Source organism: Acinonyx jubatus, chromosome E1, assembly GCF_027475565.1.
Source record: "Acinonyx jubatus isolate Ajub_Pintada_27869175 chromosome E1, VMU_Ajub_asm_v1.0, whole genome shotgun sequence".
Taxonomy (NCBI): domain Eukaryota; kingdom Metazoa; phylum Chordata; class Mammalia; order Carnivora; family Felidae; genus Acinonyx; species Acinonyx jubatus.
In genome coordinates this window covers 53,202,180-53,213,281 of record NC_069397.1, presented here as the reverse complement: position 1 = coordinate 53,213,281, position 11,102 = coordinate 53,202,180, and the positions used below count along the sequence as shown (strand labels likewise).

At 51.6% G+C, this 11,102-nt stretch overlaps 1 long non-coding RNA gene across 6 annotated transcripts; it reads left to right on the top strand.

Annotated features, from left to right (window-relative positions):
• Positions 1 to 4,631: 4,631 nt before the first annotated feature.
• Positions 4,632 to 10,565, top strand: LOC106984297 (uncharacterized). Of its 6 annotated transcripts, none has more exons than XR_008294283.1 (5): positions 4,632 to 4,801; positions 6,955 to 7,181; positions 7,632 to 7,699; positions 8,280 to 8,466; positions 10,219 to 10,565. It is a non-coding gene; the product is annotated as an uncharacterized LOC106984297 (long non-coding RNA). The 6 variants fall into 6 exon arrangements; XR_003416781.2 differs by having other exon boundaries at positions 4,633 to 4,801; positions 6,955 to 7,117; positions 7,637 to 7,699; XR_008294284.1 differs by having other exon boundaries at positions 4,633 to 4,801; positions 7,637 to 7,699.
• The last annotated feature ends 537 nt before the right edge of the window (positions 10,566 to 11,102 follow it).

The following is an 11,102-nucleotide window of genomic DNA, read 5'->3' as shown; positions in this document are numbered from 1 at the left end:
GTAACCCACGGAACTGTAAGTCAATAAATCTGTGCTGTGTTAAGCCATTACATGTTTCTTTAAAGTAGGCTTCACTTCACGCTCAGTGAGGAGCCCAACGCAGGGCTTGAACTCACGGCCACGAAATCAAGATCGGAGCTGAGATTGATCAAGTGTCCGATGCAGCAACAGAAAACGAATGCAGAAGGTAAATGTTATTTTGCCATTTTACAGCTGAAGACATTGGAGCTCAGAGACATCAGTGATTTATTGAGGCTTGTCCAGCCAGCACTGGCAGATGCACAATTTCAGGCAAGTCTGACCCCAGAGCCCAAGCTAGCCTCTCCCTTCTGTCCACCGAACGGCATGGTCTCTTTCAGAGCGGTTGAGAGGGCCAGACTCCTCATTTCCAGGCAAGCTTAGAGACGCCCCTTTGCTGCCAGCTCAGACAAGATGGAATCGAGTGGCCATTTGGGAAGAGAACATTGAAAAGCCTGGACACGTTCCACTTAAAGCCTTGGTTGAAGGCGGCTTGTATATCTTCCCTCCGAGGAGAGGAAGGGGTTTATGTCTGAGCCCGAAGCCAGCTTTGACACACGGCGCTGTCTGTCTCCCCGGCCAATCCCCCTTGAACCTGCCTTAGCCCCTCCGCTCCCTTCCTCCCCACTCAACCCAAATCTCCGTGAGTCTGTGCTCTTGGAGATGGTGATTTAGCAGTTTCATGGCCTTCAGAAGCTCAAGGGATAGATTACCGTGGGCCCAGAACCTCCCATCCCTGGGCAGAAGGGTGGCAGTGGGGTGGGTGGAGAAGCCACTGGCCCCTGACACCCACTCCCTTGCTCTGCACCCACCAGTGAGCCAGACCATGCCAAGACTCCTAGAGCACCATCCAAGATGGCCCAGGGAGGAGGGGGAATGCAGACAGGAGATACTGGCTTAGGAGCCAGACCAGCTGGGCTCCATTGCTGATTCTCTTGGGAGGTTTGCTTGACTCAATTCTCCTGCTGGGCCTTGGTTTCCATGTCCGTAACCTGGGCTACTTGGAGAACATTCCAGAGATGGCCTCTAGCTTAGACCTGCTGACGTTGATGGCTAGGCCTCTCTTCCCAACACGTGATAATCCAGCATCCAGGGGCGCATGCCTGGCCCTTCCCTGCTTGCAGATTCTCAAGGAGGGTGACTATGACATGTGGACAGTAGAGGGCTTGAACTGAGCGTCCAGGCTGTGTCCTGGCCTCCGGGGGATGGTGTGGGGACAGTGAGGTCTGCTTTGCAGGAAGCTGTCCTGAATGACCAGTGTGAGAGCCACCCTTAAAAGACAGCACCCCACTTTGTGAGCCCTTCCTCAACCCAGAAGCATGCTGTCTCCCAGGCCGGCCCTCCTGGGCTTTCTCCTCTGGCCCCAGGGAGAGGGTTTTGTGTGGTGAGGGAGATGCTTGACTGGATCCACTCTAACAGAATCAATAGACTTGTATCAAGCAAGACTCTGATGGGCTGGCTGGAATCACATGACCATCTCTGAACCCATCACTCCAACCAGGAGAATGCAATGTTATGACAGTTCAACCGCATGATCACATGTGTGATGTCATGTGATCACATCTGCAACCAGGTGGAGGGATCACCCAGGCTACCATGTTTGAAGCCCCCCAGAATCGCATGTAGTGCATGATAAGTTCCCCTAAGGAGCCCCGTGATGAAGCAGCATGTTAGGCAGACAAAAATGTTTCCCTGAACGCCCACCGTGTTCCAGGCATTGTGTGGAAGGGTCGCTTGGGACATCTATTCCGATGACTTCGGGAGTGTCACACCTTACACTCCTTACCTGGGGCAGGTGAAGGCATCCCTGCCTCACACCTTGCTTTCAAGGGACTCCGTCTGGAAGGAAGGTATGTGCTTGGTGCTCTGAGGCTTCCTCCGCGAGACAAGGGGGAAACTGGGGTGGTTCTGAGATGCTCCCTCAATGGGCATCTCATTCACTCTGTGCCTTAGTGGGCATTCTGGGCGCACCTTGGCACTCGGGCACCTTGATTCCAGGATACCCCGGTGTGTGAATGTGTGTGTGTGTGTGTGTGTGTGTGTGTGTGTGTGTGAGTGTGTATGTGTGTGTGTTGTGAGGGTGGTGGGCGTCGGGGGTTTGGGACTCTCAGTCTTAACAGACAAGGGAGAGGTAGGGCAAGAGGGAGGTCTTGGGGACCACTGCCGTGTGTCTCTGGGCCCCTGTCCTCGGCCGCCTGCGGCTCCCTGATTATTACTCTGGGCCCAGACAGAGGCAGCTGTGTGGTGGTGTTAGAAGGTGGGGCCTTTGGGAGGTGATCAGGCCACGAGGGTGGAACCTTCCCGAATGGGTTTCGTGTCCTTACGAAGAGACCCTAGAGAAAGCCTCGTTCGTCCCACCACGTGAGCACGGAGAGGAGACAGCCGTCTGTGAACCAGGACGTGGGCCTCCACCAGACACTGAACGTTCCAGCACCTTGACCTTGGCCTCCAGCCTCCAGGACTGTGAGGACTAGATGTCTGTGGTCTAAGTCCCCGTCTCTGGAATTTTCGTGAGAGCAGCCTGGACAGATGAAGGCAGCGGGTGAGGCCCTGGCAGGGAGAGAGGAGGGCAGGAAGGGGGAGGTGCGTAGTGTTTCCTATTCTCCTCCGCAGTTCTGCTCCTGTGAGACAGGCCCACTGGCCAGCACGAGGGGCCCCGCTCCTCCTGTGGCTCCCGCCCGGGATGGCAGCAGCTTCGTGCTGGGCTAGTCCTGACCCGCCTCACCATCCCCTGTCTGGTTTCTCAGTTCGTCCTTCACCCATGTGACCAAGTCCCTGTGGATGTGGCTCCCCCTTCAGATCCTCCGAGTGGCGTCTGCTTCCTTCTTGGACCCGATGCCGCCACCATCTGGTTGGGCCTCAGACAAACCTGGACTCGAATTCTCCTTCTGTCAATAACACGCTGTGTGAACTTGGGTTAGTTGCTGTTCCTCTCTGGACTTTACTTTTCCCGTCTGCAAGAGGGAGAGGAGGACTTCAGACAGCAGCCCCTGATGAACCCTGGACCCTCTGCCGGGGTAGGGGGGTGGGATCCAGGACTTTTCTAGGTGTTCTTCTGGGGCTCCTTAGACCCACTCACTCCCCGATATCACCCCTGTGATCCTCTAAAGCCGTCTCCACCTCATCTGGGAGGGTGTGGGAGATGTGCTTGGCCTTAAGTCCTAAAGCCCACTTTCCCCGTATATGCAGGGCTCAGACTAGGAGGGAGTGGTCAGAGCCACGAACACGTGCTGAAAAGATCTCTTCTCCAGCGGTGGAGGAATGTGAGGGGAGAGCATACGATCATGAGATCTGGGGGGGAGACCCCAGGGATCCCTTCCCCAGGAGGCAGCCTCTCACCTGTGCTGGGCATAGAGGGCTGACACTGGGGGCAGGGGAAGCCAAGGGGAGCAGGGAGGGGGAGAGAGGGAGGAGATCAGAGCAGAGCCGAGGCCTTGTTTTGGGTTTGAAATGCTCAGGCTGTTAATTTGAGAATAATCAATGCTAATTTGCACATATCTGGCCGCTCTGGCGGGTTATCTATTTCCCGTCAAGATGGCCCAACGTCTCCTCCAGATCTTCGAGCCTGGTGCGGCCCACCCAGTCTCCCCCTGCCGCTCCGAGGTGTGGTGGGGCCGGCTCAACCGGGGAGACAGTGGCCAGCCCCCACCCCACCTCCCGGCCCAGCCCCAGCTGCCGGTGGGCTGGAGGGAGCCCGGGGGACTGGAGGGGAGGAGAGGGCTAAGGGGCTGGCCAACGCCTGGCAGGAGAATTAAGCCGAAGTGCAAATTACCCAAACCCATGATTAACATTTCTTCCAAATCTGCATGAATATTAAAACGCAACCCACCCTGGTCCCCACACAATGAATTCTGCATGAATCTTAAGATAAATCGTTTGGATAACTTAGCGGCAGCTGTACTCCCCTGTCGCCAGCTGCCTCCCCAAATCATTTCAAGGCGGGTAAGAGGAGAGAAGAGGGGAGCATGGGGGAGAGCCGGGAGGGGGCACGAGAGGTGCTACTCAGTGTGGGTCCTTCTGCTCAGGCACCAGCGCCAAGCGGGGCGTTGGGCTGCATGTGAGGAGTGGGGTTTGCAAAGCCTGGGCTTCGGCTGGTTTTCTGGAGCCACCGCGGGAGCTTGCTGAGGACCCCTTTCTTGCGTTCCCAGGAAGAACCTTCAGGGCCTCCTGAGCTGCCCACTCCCTCCTTCCCCTTCTTCTAAGAAGCAAACCAGCCCTGTTTGCCCTCAGCTTGTGCCCCATCCTTCTGGAGGGCCATGGTTCTCAACTGGGATATCTTTGCCCCCCAAGGGAAATTTGGCAAAGTCTGGGGATATTTTTGATTATCATCATGGAAGAAGATGCTACGAGCATCTGGTGGGTGGAGGCCACGGATGGTGCCAAGCATTCTACAATGCACAAGACAGCCCCTCTCCTCCAATGACCAAGATTGTCACTGGTGTCGACACTGGCAACTCACCCTGGTGCCAACTTCACCTTGGAGGCATCTGGTTTTCCTCCGAACCTACCCCTGGGCTAAAAATGAGTTACCAGGGGCCCTGGGGGAGAGGTGGGAGTCTGGCTTTGACTTTTGGAGCCTAGCAACATCGCCATTGTGACTGTCATTGTACCAGGCAGGGTCTCAGCGGGAAGCAGATGGCACCAGCTAGGGGTTCCAGAGAAGGCAGTCTAATGAAGAGACCATTCGTATACATACAGACTTGTGAGCAGAGCTAAGGGAGCCAGCACAGGATGATGTAGGATCCAGGGATCCACACCAGTGGGGAGGCCTTACCACCTGGAGGTGAGGGAAAGGAGTGTTTCTGGTGGAGCCTGCAGAGCCTAGAGCCATGGAAAGAAGAGGGGTGCTCCAGGACAGCAGCAGGCAGGGAGGGAGTGAGTGGAATAAATACCCCAACCTTTCTCTCTCTTGCTCTCAGCCTTGAGCCAGTGTCTTCAATTGGCCAAACCCAACTAGAAGGGAGGGACAAAAGCGCCGGGTCAATCAGCCTGTAGAGGTTGGAGGGAAGGAGAAAGAAGGGCTTTCATGGAATGGCAGTGGTGGGGGGGGGGGAGGTGGGAGGAGACGAACAAAAAGAAGCCAGCACGATGCTCATTACCAGCACCAAGGGAAGCCACCCAGACGCTCAGCACATACAACAGTCAGTCAAAGAAGCCCCACGGAACGACCCACATCATAGACATGAGTAGATCGGTACAAAATGCCTTTTGGAAAAGCCTAGACTATTTTCCAATGGTAGAGCTGGGGTTAAAATGTTTAGGATTCGCTGGGGAGGGAATCTCAGAAAGAGCTTCAGTAAGCCAATGGCATGCTGGGATTCGATTTACAAAAATGCAATTTAAGCGCAAATTTGCAGCCCACCCATCGTATAAAGGGAATAGTCAGAGGAAGAGAACTCCACCCTGGTGTGCCCTGAGAGGGACTGGTTCTTTGGGGGAGGACGAGTTGGCATCTATAGGACTTGCTCAAGACCGGGGGTGGGGGTGATGGACACAGGACCCAGGAACATTCGGGCTTTTGGCCTGACAATCAGTGGACGGTCGTGGCTCCTCCGGATACAGGAACGACCGGGACGAGGGCTGGGAATCAGGTTCTAGTGGACTCCAAAGCCCTGCTCTGGGGAGACGGCCACCTCTGGGGACTGCAGGGAGCATCTGGAGGTGGCAGCCCATTCCCTTCCCTTCCCTGTTCCCATGGTGCCCTGTGCCATGTGCCCTCTCCTCCCCGGCTGCAGGGAGGCTGGTGGTGTTTGCAGAGCGGCCGCAGAACCTGAGGAAGGGGTTTGGCCTGGAGAGTGTGAATGTCCTCCCCGAGGTAAGCAGACCAGAGGGGCTGCTGCCTCCTGTTTCCTGTTTTAGGCAACAGCCTAACAAGAAGTAGACAAACAGGAGTGCTTTTCAGCTCAGCGGGGCGATGGGGGGAGCGAATTAAAATCCCATTACAAAAACACTGCAGAGGCTGCTGGCAGCCTTGTTGATGATCGTTTACACCAATGTGCACACACCGAAACCTTCCTTGCTGTGACCCAGGCCACACAGGCAGCCGTGGAAAGAATTCTGGAGTCGAGTCAACGTGGCTCCGCCACCTGCCGCCTTCGGGCTGGCGACCTTGGGTGAGTGGCTGAGACTCCTGTGGCCTCAACTTAAGCTCTCCTGTGCTGGAAGCCTTCTGTTTGCCCTCCAGACCACTCCCCACTTTCCCTCCTCCTCCCCCCACCTCTTCTCTGCCTGGCCCGGGAGGCGGCCTCTGGCTTGCTGGCTTGTGGCACTACCGGGAGCTCCAAAGGTGGCCAGAGCAGGTAGGACTTGGGCTCCCCAGCTCTTTCCCTGCCAGGGTGTGGCTTGGCTTTAACTACCACCATCACTTTCTCCATGGTCACCTCCACTCCCAAGTTCTCCTTTGCGTCCTCAGCGCTGGGCGTGCAATGGCTTCCCTCCCTTCTGGGCCCTGGTGTCCACTCACCCTATTCCCTGGGCCCCTCAGCCTTGCTTCACCTCTGCAACGGTCCCTTCATTTGACTCTTTTCCATCAGTATTTTAGGGAGTTCCAGGACTGTCCACCCACCGCATGGGGCTGGCGTTGGTGGTGAGGCCACAACTCTTGGAAGGTGTTAAATGCAGGGCAGGGGAGCCCACAGGGAGCACTCAGGGAGCGTGGCTAGGACTAGACTGTCTGGGGTTTTGTCCCGATTCTACCACCCAGCAAATAGCCATGGAACTTCAGACAACTTGTGATCCTTTCTATGCAGCTTCAGTTTTATTCCATAAAATGATGATGTTGATGATGGTAATGATGTCACATATGTCACGGGGTCATTTTGAGGATCAAATAAGTAAATTCATGTGAAGTTTTAAAATGGCTCATTGCAAGCTGCCAGAAACATTAGCTATTTCTTCTTATGGTGGTATATTCTCCCGAAACACATCTTCTTCCAGGTCACACAAAAGGCCTAGTCGGCCATCAACCTCCATCTGTCTTTGAATAATGTGATTGTGACACAGTTTCTTCTGTGGTTCCAAGGACCTTGAGGCCATCTCTGTCCCAGGGGAGGCCCATGTGCCCAACTCCCATCCTCACCCACCCCTTCTGAGAGCTCTGGTGATGTCTTGGGAATCCAGTCATGGATATCCCTGGTCCCCAGTAAGACTGCGGTTTGCTGAAGGTTTGTTTTACTCATGAATGTGTATCAAGGGCCTAACATAAGCCAGGCACTATGCTGAGCCTTGGGGACGCTGTGTTAAACTTACAAGGACTCTCTTTCTGCATTGGGCTATTCAGTTAGGATCATAAATGACCCCTGAGCCACAATGGACCAAGTTTAGAATAGCCACGTAGGAGTGGCGAGTGTCAGTGGCTCTAAGATTCTTGGCTGCTTGGATGGGTTTGGGAGGGACTTCTATAACCACCTATGTTCTAAAGATGTCACATGTTATACCCATATCATTTTGTTGGATTTGCTTTAGAAAAGAGGGCTTGGCATGATTCTGGCCAAAGGCCTCCCTTTTCTACAAAGAAAGTCCACGAATTTTAACTCCCACCATGACCATCACCACCATCATCTGGTCACAACAACAGAAAACTGCTTTTCTTATTTTGGCCACCTTTTTTCCAGAACAGAAGATGGCACAACAGAGTCCTTGGCAGCCTTCTCTCTGAGGTTCTTCATTTTTCGGTCAAGAGGTAGCTTCTCCTCCAGTCTCCAGGAGAAGAGTAAGGGACAAGGTGTGCTCCAGACAAAAATCTTAAAGTGAGGCATTCAGAAAAGAGGTCAGACTGGTTCAGTGAGTGGTTAAATTCTTCTTGAGTTCATAAGGCCTGGAACTTCTGTCACTTTTCATCCTTAACTCCCTCACCCTCCCTTCCTCACCTGTGCTCCCCACCCTGCACTGGGCATGGGCTTGGAGTCTGGGGGACCTGCTCCATCCTAGCTGTGTGACCCCAGGTAAGTGGTTAAGGATAAGAATATCAACCTCATAAGATTATTATGAGAATCTGATGTCAATAAACCACTTGGTCTAGTATCTGGTACATAGTAAATGCTCATTGGAAACCTGTCATCCATCTGTCTATTGTCTACCTTTACTGTCTAGGTATCATCTTCATGATTAAAGCATCTTTTTTTGGTTCAGATTATCTATAGGTGTGTGACAAATAACCCCAAACTTAGTGATATAAAACAATTATCATTTATTCTTCCTATCTCTCATGGTTTTGGGGTTAGCCAGTCAGTTCTCACTTGGGTTCTTTCATGTGGTTTCAGTCAGAAGATGGTTGGAATCATCTTAAAGACCTCCTCACTCTCTCATGTCTGGTGATTGATGCAGACTATTGGCTGAGACCTTAGCTGGAGCTGTCTGTTGGGACACCTGTACGTGACCTCTCCATGTGGCCTGGGCTTCCTCACAACATTGCTGCTGGGTTCCAAGAGCAAGCATCCCAAGAAACAGGTAACCACATGGAAGCTCTGTTGCCTTTTTTTTGACGTAGCCTTGGAAGTCACAAAGCATCATTCTTGCCATACTCTACGGATTGAGGGAGACACTTAGGTCTGCTTAGGTTCAAGGGAAAGGGACCCTTCATCTTGATGGGGGAGAGACCAAATCACATTGCAGGAAGACTATGTAGGAGGAGATATTATTGCAGCCATTTCTGGAATATAATCTTCCACAGTTTGATCTCTTCATTAGACCTTGATGTTTTCTTGTCCTCTGGTATTCACCCTCTTAGAGGGTTAGACAATACCCTCTCTGTGCCCTTTGGGAAATCTACTGCATTAGAGACAGCAGTGTCCTAGGAGCCCAGATCTTTGGTTTCTTGAACCAACTCTGTGTGGTGCTTCTGAGCCAGTCTGGAGCTACTCACTGCCCCTTCTCCATTTCCATACCTTCAGTACTACAGAGACTCAGAGGCAGAAGAGGGTATTTTATACCTGAGTTTTCCACTCTGATTAGCTCAACACTTCTCCACCCAAAAGAAGAAAGTCAAATCATTTTATGGGATTTGGGGCTGGGATATCCACAGCCACAGCCCTCCAAACACCAGCTCTTCTGGTTCAAGAACTCATTCCCAATAACTTCATCCCTGGCTCACCATCGTTCCAGAAGCCCAGAGTCTCCCAAACTTACCTTTTCTTCTATCCTCACTGTATTGTCTCTTGCTACATAACACATTACAATAAAACTTAGTGACTAGAAACAACATATACATATATTATTATCTCACAGCTCATGGGTCAGGAATCCTGGTGTAGCTCAGCTGGGCCCTAGGCTCAGGAGCTCTCACAAGGCTGCAATCAAAACTATTATCTGGGGCTGCGGTCTCATCTGAAGTCTTGGCTGGGGAAAGAGTCACTTCCAGGCTCACTCATGATAGTCAGCAGGTCTCAGGCCTTTACTGTATCTTGGCCAGAGGCCTCCCTCAGTTCTTTGCCTTGTGGACCTCTCCATAGGACAACTCAGCAAACAAGAAGAGAATGAGAGCAAGGTGGAAGTCACAGTATTTTACCACCGAATCTTTGAAGTGCCATCTCTGTCATATCCCATTCTTTAGACACAGGCCACTGAGTGCAACTCTCATTTAAGGTGAGGATTTTACACAGGGCATGAATACTAGGAGATGGGAATCACTGGGAGCCATTTTAGAAATTGCCTATCACAGACACCACGGCCATGGGATTTGGGGGAGGCAGATGTGAGATTCTGCTTTGCTGATAATAAAAGAGGACATGAACTTTCATAGCAGCATTATTCAGAATAATCAAAAAGTGTAAACAGCCCATATGTCCATCACTGGATGAATGGATAGAAAGATGTGGTATATCCATACAATGGATATGAAAAGAGATGAAGTACTGATAGGTACTAGAACATGAATGAACTTTGAAAATATACCAAGTGAAAGAAGCCAATCACAAAAGACCACATATTGTATGATTCCATTTACACGAAATGTTCAGAATAGGCAAATGTGTAGAGACAGAAAGTATATTAGTGGTTGCCAGGGGCTGGGGGACCTGGGGGCACCAGGGGGGTACAGTGGGTTGAATGGTGGCCCTAAAAACATATGTCCGTATTCTAAACCCAGAGCCTGTGAATACGACCTTATTAGGAAGAAGGGGTCTTTGCAGATGTAATTAAAGATCTCGAGATCATCCTAGATTTTGGGCAAGACGTAAATTCAGTGACATGTGTCCTTATAAGAGAAAGGCAGAGGGAGATCCCAAACCCAGACATCTGGAGGAGATCACACGGAGATGGGGGCAGAGACTGAAGTGACATGGCCACCAGCCAAGGAACACCTGGAACCTCCAGAAGGTGAAAGTGTCAAGGGAAGATCCCCATGTAAAGCTTTTGTACAGAACGCGGCCCTTGCATCTCCTCGGTTTTAGACTCTGGACTCCACAACTGGGAAAGAATAAATTCCTGTCATTTTAATCCACTAAGGGTGTGGTAATTTGTTACCGCAGCTCCAGAAAATGAATTCAGAGGGTACTGGCTAAGGGGTACAGGGTTTCTTTTCAGGATAATGAAAATATTCTAGAATTGACTGGGGTGATAGTACACAACCCTGTGTATAAACTAAAAACCATTGAGCTGTTCACTTTATTTTTATTTATTTATTAAAAGATTTTCTTTAAATGTTTATTTATTTTTGAGAGGGAGAGAGAGACAGAGTGCAAGCTGGGGAGGGGCAGAGAGAGAGGGAGATACAGAATCCGAAGCAGGCTCCAGGCTCTGAGCTGTCAGCACAGAGCCCGACGCAGGGCTTGAACCCACAGACTGCGAGATCATGACCTGAGCTGAAGGCTGACACTTAACTGAGCCACCCAGGAACCCTGAGTTACTCATTTTAAATGGGTGAACTGTATGGTATGTGAATTATATCTCAACAAAATCATTAAAAGTAAAGTAGTTGGGGAGATTTTCCCCTCTTGCAGCAAGCCAGGGACAGAGGCAGATCAGAAGAGGGACAGTTTTGCTTCAGCCTGGACTATTCCATAATGCCAAGCTGCTCCCCCAGGTAGCATTTTTCTCCACTGGCCCTTGGCATCTGGGCCCTATGTTCCAGGTCATAGTGGTGCCAT